At 35.1% G+C, this 7,947-nt stretch overlaps 1 long non-coding RNA gene across 2 annotated transcripts; it reads right to left on the reverse strand.

Moving 5' to 3' along the window:
* Nucleotides 1-605: 605 nt before the first annotated feature.
* On the reverse strand, nt 606-2,237 carry LOC131617863 (uncharacterized). Of its 2 annotated transcripts, none has more exons than XR_009288696.1 (4): nt 1,953-2,237; nt 1,679-1,799; nt 1,491-1,585; nt 606-811 (listed from the first exon to the last, which is right to left on the reverse strand). It is a non-coding gene; the product is annotated as an uncharacterized LOC131617863 (long non-coding RNA). The 2 variants fall into 2 exon arrangements; XR_009288695.1 differs by having other exon boundaries at nt 606-816.
* Between the last annotated feature and the right edge of the window lie 5,710 nt (nt 2,238-7,947).

A 7,947-nucleotide genomic window follows, 5' to 3' on the forward strand; every position in this document is an offset into this window, starting at 1 on the left:
ACAAGAGGCATCACAACGATGTTTTTAAAAACTAAAAGCTTTTAAAAACCAACAAACAATACATCCGTCTACATAAGATACATCTGGTCATCAATATAAAACATTTACTTGGCATAATTTAATCAAAATATGCATACACAGCGGAAATCACAAATACTCATGCATTGTATAAATGATCCATGTCCCATACCATGATCATGTCTCGATATCATCCAAATGGAACCATAACAACATATCCAAAATATTTGGCACTAAGGCCTCCAAAAACAACAATAAACATCATACGAAATCATAAGGTAGTATCAAGATACAAATCCAAATGGAAATATGAGTTCAACACACTAATCCTAACCCATTGTTACATGACCAGAGCATCGACTCACTACCTAATCAAAACGAAACTCGGAGCTCTCCGATTACGCCACGAATCGAGCAACTACTCGTTTGAACCTGCACGTTACCAACAAAGGGCAACATTCAAACAAAAGGGTGAGAATTTAAATTCTAAATAGAAAATATAATAAGGGGAAATGCAACACATATAAGCATACATTTCAAAATTCATTACACCTATATACCACAGAGTTAGGTATATAGACCGGTGAGATTCGAAGCTTGTGGAGTCATTGTGTAAAAGAGATTTGTTAAAAGATCCATATACCACAGAGTTAGTACTTGATCTTATAACAACAACGTGAGGTTTACCATCTTCACCTATATCAACAACAGTTTGAAGCGGTTCTCTATTATTGAGCGAAACAATGACGGAATCAACTTTGAATGAAGTTATAGAAGCTGCAGTTTCAGGAAACTGTTCTGTAATTAGAAATTTAGCAGCTTTAAATTCAAACAAAAACAACATAAAAGTATATCAAATAACACTTTGTAGAACAACAATTTGCACCTTGAGATTTCAAGAGAAAAATATCAGCAAGTATAACTACTTTTTAAACTGAATTAGATAATATGAAATGGTAATTCATCGCATATGGATCAGTAGAAGATATAAAATGGAAAGATAGTAAAGGAACTGCAAAACCACCACAAAACAGTTTTTTCCAGAACATTGATCTGGTGTGAAGACTTTCCACCAACGAACTGAACGATATGCTAATATCATAGCAACATATAATAATACAATCACAGAGAAAACATCGTACATATCCTTACTGGTAATCATGGTTATAGATACATCAAGGTAGATTAGAAACACAAACAAAGTTCATGAAAGGTTCAAATATGTATTATTTTTCGAAGTTGACACCTTAAACAGAATCTGCTTTGGGCCAGAAACCAATATACTCTGCTATTTACCATATAGTGGCCCGTATAGTATTATTCGCCACTAAGGCTCTTCCCATAACGACCCTATTGCGAGATAACGCCTCTATTGACTACCGGGGTATGGATTATTGCTTCATAGCTAGAGAGTAACGTAACATATACACACTAACAATCAAAATAACTGAATTTTAGTAACATGTATATACCTGGAAACACGTTATGGTTGAATGTTTGAAAGCATTATCATTGACCCAAACATACATGCCAACAACCTTAATGCCACCGACTAACATTATATAACCTAGAGAAAAAAGGAATTGAAATCAAAATCAGCAAATGGGAACATCAAATCTAATCTAATCTTCGTGATTAAATAGAGAGAAGATAAATGAACCTGACGAGAGTGTTCGGAAACCTAACCGATTTCCAACACGGTGAACCTGACCTAACTCTTACTACGCCCTTCACCATATCGTTGTTTCACATACCATAAAAATGTTCGCAAATCACAAACCCTAAATATTAAAGAAATGAAATTGAAAACCATAAAAAGAGAAAAGATGAAATCATAGAAGAAGAAAAGAAGCTGAAACACCACAAAAGGGAAAAGATGGAATCACTGTATAAGAAAAGGAAAAACAATTAAGTAGAGAAGAAAATAAAGTTACTTGTAGAGAACATCGAACGAACAACAGCGAACCAACAATGAGGCTTCCACGTAGTAGAAAGATACTTGTGGTGATATCAATTTTTGTTCTGTTGATGGCGTAGAGAAAATATGAGCTTATGGTGAGGCATCCACTCAATGATGGAGGCGATAACACGAAATGGAAGGAGCCGAGAATGAGAAAGGTACAGAAACCAGAATGCAAAAGGGATGGACGTGATTTGGTTGGGGTAGGCGAAAGGGACGGCGATTGAAGAAGAGGAGGACGAATACGGCTAGGGTTCTATGAGAAAACGATAACGACAGAGAAATTTATAGCCTATAGGCTTGAAATACATCTTCAATTTTGGGGTTTTCTATTTTATTTTTTAAAACTTAAATGGGCTACGAGAGCGCTTTTTGAAAAGCGCTGGTAAAGGCCTCCTTGTTTTTTAAAAAGTGTTTTTTAAAGGGGTCTTTACCAGCGCTTTTCAAAAAGCGCTCTCTAAAGGGGGTCCTTTGCCAGCGCTTTTTAAAAGCGCTTTCGTAGGTTAACTTTACACAGCGCTTTTTCTGTAGCCAACTTCCGTGATTTTTAATTCAGACTTATGGCAGCGCTTTTCAGAAAAAGCGCTGTCTTAGGGGTGCTGCCAAAAGTCATTTTTGGCGTAGTGATAAAAAATATAATTAAATCCGAGCAACACCTGGTCAACATCATTTCTAGTCCAACGCTGGATTAAATTTAAATAAAAATCTTTTATCCTATTTTAACTCCTATGTTTTCTAACCAAATCCGGAAGATAAAACTAAACAAAGTCCAATGCTTGTAAGTAAAATACAAATTAATTGATAGCAAACTTAAGGATAAAAATAATATAATAATTCAATTTTAATTATAAAAAGATAAAATTAAATAGAATTTTTTGATGAGACTTTTTTTTTTGAAATTTGTTACTTTTTTTATAACAAAAAAAACTTCTTCTTTTTTTTTTTTTAATTTAAAAATATTGGTTATACCACAACAATATAATTTTTTGAGATTACATGAAGTGTCCTGGCACAATAAAATAATTATACACTGTCATTCAATAGAAATTCTTCATTTAACCATGTTACACAACTAACTTAAAAATATCAGTATGACTTAGCAGAATACATGATGGTGATTAGTTCATTCTGTAAAATAATTTTACACTGTCGGTGCATTTTTTTCTCTAAATTTTTTATAAATAGATCCAAATACATTATTTACAATTATCATTTTTATAATTTTTATATGAAAATATTATAACAAATATTAAAATATATTTTTTGAAATAAAAGATTATATATATTTCAAAAACAGTCAAAAGTAGAAGGTAATCGCAAACGATCCAACCCTCAAATAAAAACCAAGACTATCACTTATCAACCAATTACATTAAAAGGTTCGCTATATGGATTCTATATTTAGGCCTCATCCAGCCCCTATACATAATCATATAAATTATATTATTCACTATAGTATCTTTACCTCCTTTGTTGTTAAAGACCACTGCATTAAGATATTGCCATAGTGCATAAAGTGTCTCGGCCAGTGCAAGCTTAAGTAGACCATGTCTTCAACCCTCCCCTTTAGCGTTCCTTATCAACCATGGTAATTCTTCCTTCCAACTAAGTGGTGAATGATTAAGATCCAACCACTGCACTACCTTAGTCCATATTTCCTTATATATTTTGCACTCAAACATGAGATGATCAAGAGTTTCATCAGACTCACAATAAAGATCGCATTAAACATTTTGCAACATGCCCATTTTTTTCAATATATCCTTGCTAGCTAGTCTTCCATGACACAAAAGACAAAGATTAATTAAGGCTCTAGGTCTAGCATAGTTATTCCTCATTAGATGTTTCCATTCCACTATACTGTGATCAACTATAAGTTGCAGGTATACTTCCTTCATCGAGAATCTTTTCTTAGATTGCATATCATCCCATTTCTGCTAAATCTGTGGGATATTAGCTCTTTTGCTCAAAGTGGCTTTCAATATCCAAGAACAAGTATTAGATATGAGAGCTAACACAACATTACCTTTTAAGTAGTACATATGTACCCACTTCAGCCACATATTATCCATCTTCATACAGAGATTCCATAAACATTTCATCAGTGCTATAGTATTCCACATTTCCTGATTTATAATATTTAGGCCACCATGATGTATTGGACTACACGTTTTCTTCCAAGCCACGAGACTCTTTCTACACACCTCAGTTTTACCTATCCATGTAAAAGATCTAAAAATCGAATCAATTTTGTGGATAACAAATTTAGGCAGAGGGAAGCAGTGCATCCAGTATTGAGCAATTGTAGTGGTAATACTGTTCACAAGTTGGATTCTGCCAGCTCTGCTAAGAAGTTTAGTAGTCTAATGCTTTATTATTTTTGTTATTCTTTCCACCATAGGGAGAAATGAGTCGGATTCAGCTTCTTACAAGACAAAGGGAATCCCAAGTATCTTATAGGCAGTTGACCCTCAGCAGAACCAGACAAGTTCTTGACTGCAGCAAAAGATTCATCCTCCATGTAACACCCCCCAGTTCTATACTAAACAAATAAGGCATACATTTGCATAAATAAATGTAAAGAAGCATGCGTCTCATGAGGGCATTACACATAATTACCATAATTATAAAACATTTCCAACTTAAACATGGACGAGCTGGAACTATTTCCACTATTTTTATAAATTAATCGAATATGAGTTGTATAGCTTGGTCATTCTAATAATTGCAATCCAATCAAAACACTTTTAATAAACCAAGTTTAGTTCAAATCAGTAGACATTAAATGAGCGAGCGAGAAGTATTTCCCACCTTTCTCACGAGTATCCAAATATAGGGTGAATAGCTTGGCCATTTGATACTCACCCAATATTAAAGAGTTAAAGAATAAACAAGTCTCACTCTTTTCAATAAACAAATTAAATGGGGGAGCTGGAAAATTTTCCAATTTTTCCCCGAGTGTTTGAATACGGGCGGTATAGCATAGACATTTGACACTTATATTCGTATTAAATTAAATCAACTAGTCAAACTTTTTATTTTTCCCTTGTGCGATTCCGAAAACCTTTTTTAGAAATGAGTGTGTTTTAGTCATTTCAAAGCGAAACAAACAAAAGCGTTAGCTTCCAAGAGAGAGCAATAAGAAATGTTTAAAATGCTCAAATGCGATCCATTAAATGCGAAACAAACTAATGCTTCAACCTCCAAGAGAGAGCAATAAGAAATGTTTAACCTCTAAGTTGCAATCCATTCGAAGCGAAATAAACAAACGCTTTAGTCTCCAAGAGCGAGCATAAATCAAAGGTTTAATTGCTCGAAATATCTAACGCAACTCTCTCTAAAAGAAACCAACAAATATGTGGGTTTCTACCAAGTTTCAAGCATAGCCTCTCAGGTGGAACCAACTTATGTAGCTATCAAAAGTCCTAAGAAGGCTAAGGAAGTCAAGAAGAAAGTGGAAGAGAATGAGCAAGGTGAGAAGAAGAATGTGGGAAGTGAGCTGAAGATAAAATTTGTCCATGCTTTTCATCTTCATGAGTTCTTGGTTGCGGAGGTGAAAAGAAACCAGGTTTGGAAGAGAAAATACCCTTCATAATAAAGGGTAATGGACCGCCGAGCCATGCGACGTTAAACGAAGCGCTTCGTGGGAGGCAACCCACACATTTATTAACTAAGTTTTCGTTTTCTTTGTTTGTTTTTGTTTGTCTTTCAGGAAATAAAAGGGGCATCTCAAGCGAAAGCTATGGAGTGCATTACCCTCTGTGAGTCGCCTCTCTCGGGCTTGTTCTAAAACATTGAGGCCAATGTTTTGTTCAAGTTTGGGGAAGGTTTTACTCTTTGCATTTTAATTTATATTGCTGCTATTATATGTGTAAGACCTACAAAATATTTGTGTCCCAAATTTTGACCGAAATTTTTAATTTTTGAAGAGTTTTGATCTTAAAGAGCGATCGAGAATAGTATATAGAGATGAAGGGAGGATTGTTTGAGGACAGGAAGTTCGTAATAATGTGACAAGAAGAGGTTTGTTTAAACACCCTTGGTTTCCTAAAAGAAATACGAGTCTAACGTGTAGATTTGCACCATAGTACTTGTCTCTTGAGAAGTACTCCTCGAGTAATTTATTGATACAGTCTAGCATAATTCAGATTCACGTGCATGATTACTGATTAAAAAAATATATAAAGTTGGCACCAAATGGTGAAAAGGCGGTAAAAGGCAATCAGCTTGCTAATTTGGGTAACCCTCACCCGGTTATTCAGCCCAAAAGAGATTGATCCCCAAACGTCGTCCAAAAGGACAATATATAACTGCAAAGTTTGAAAATTTCATCGGTAACTAAAAAGTAGTAAATGCTGCTTGTTTGGTGCCATAAAAAGAAAATAAAAAGCCTTGATTCGTCTCATGCATGTGATGATTATTATAAGAAATGCAGTGCCTTAATGTGATTGTCTGAATGAAAGAGGAGGAAAATCGGAAAGAGACTTAAGTGCAAAGCATAGTTGTAGAAGTATCCGAAAGGGGAGCTTAAGGTTTAATGTTGTAGCAGAAACTCGTCGCGTCATGTGAATGTCAGACCAACTGTTTCTTGATCAATACAAACAGATATCTCACGTATGAACACCAGTGTGCTTTGAAGGTCATTAACTCTTGTAATTGTCGCTTGAGGTCAAGCAACGGTTTAAGTTTGGGGGAGTTTGATCAGTAGTTTTCACACATATATTTACCGTTGTTTTTAAGTATCTTTCAGTTATGTTATTTAGTGTTTTATTTCATTATTCGTCATTTTATGCTTTGGTTGTATGCCTTAATGTTTTCAGGCTCATATGGAGAAATCGGAATAAATCAGTGCAAAACTCAGAGTTTCGAAGGAAGTTCAGAAAGCATGTTTCAGGAGGCCTGACACGGGTGGCCGTGTTGCTCAATACGGGCCGTGTCAGGAAGAGAGCTGGGCGCGAAGTTTTCAAAGAAAGGAAGTCAGTGGTGCAACACGACCCGTGTTGCACATCCTGGGACTAAACAAGAAAAACAAACATGACAGGGGGCCAACACGGGTGCCCGTGTTGCACAACACGGCCCGTGTTGGGTGATGACGCTGATTTCAATGATTTTTCCTATTTTGTCAGTGGTTGGCCTGCAAGGGTGTTTTTGGGATTTCCAACCTACTTAAGTGAGTCTGCACTATTTAGGAGAGTTTTTGAAGAGGAATTAGGGATTTTTTTGGCATACGAAGAATTATACGATTGAGAAGAAAAGCATATGCAATTGGAAAAGAACGGAGAACTCTCATGAGCGTAAGCAATTGAAGATCAAATTTCATCATCCATATTGTAATGTATTTATTTGATATCTATATAACTTGTTTGAATGATATGAGTAGCTAAACCCCCCAATGCTAGGGGGTCCCTGATTAACATTTGTGATGGTTATGAATTCCAAATTTCAATAATATATTTATCTTTTACGTTCAATTTAATGGTATAAGGTTTTTAACGTTTTCCTCGTCGGACCAACATGGTTGATTTATGACTAAAAATTAGGATGGACCTCTATTGTTAGGGTTTTTTTATACCATTATACTATAGTAAATATCACCTAGGACTAGGAATACCCTATAGTAACCGGAATATTCTTGATAATAATAATGCTTGATTTCATCACTAATTTCGAAGGACTTTGGGATTAGGATTGAATGTTAAAAGGTTTGCCCACTAAGGACTTAGGAGCAAACACCCTTAAGAACCGGTAATTGATAAATTGGATTTTGTTAGTGAAACAAGGGTTCATAATTGTTACATGTTAATGCACACACCTACCCTGGCATGTTACTCATATTTGGCCAAATCAACCTTTTAAGCTTATTTACAATTTAACTCGTAATTTTCAAAACCAAAACCCCCAAGGATTTTTGTTTAATTGAATTCAAATAACTCTATAATATCACGCGGTCCTTGAGATCGACATTCGGG

The sequence above is a fragment of the Vicia villosa genome, linkage group LG7 (genome assembly GCF_029867415.1).
Source record: "Vicia villosa cultivar HV-30 ecotype Madison, WI linkage group LG7, Vvil1.0, whole genome shotgun sequence".
Classification (NCBI taxonomy): domain Eukaryota; kingdom Viridiplantae; phylum Streptophyta; class Magnoliopsida; order Fabales; family Fabaceae; genus Vicia; species Vicia villosa.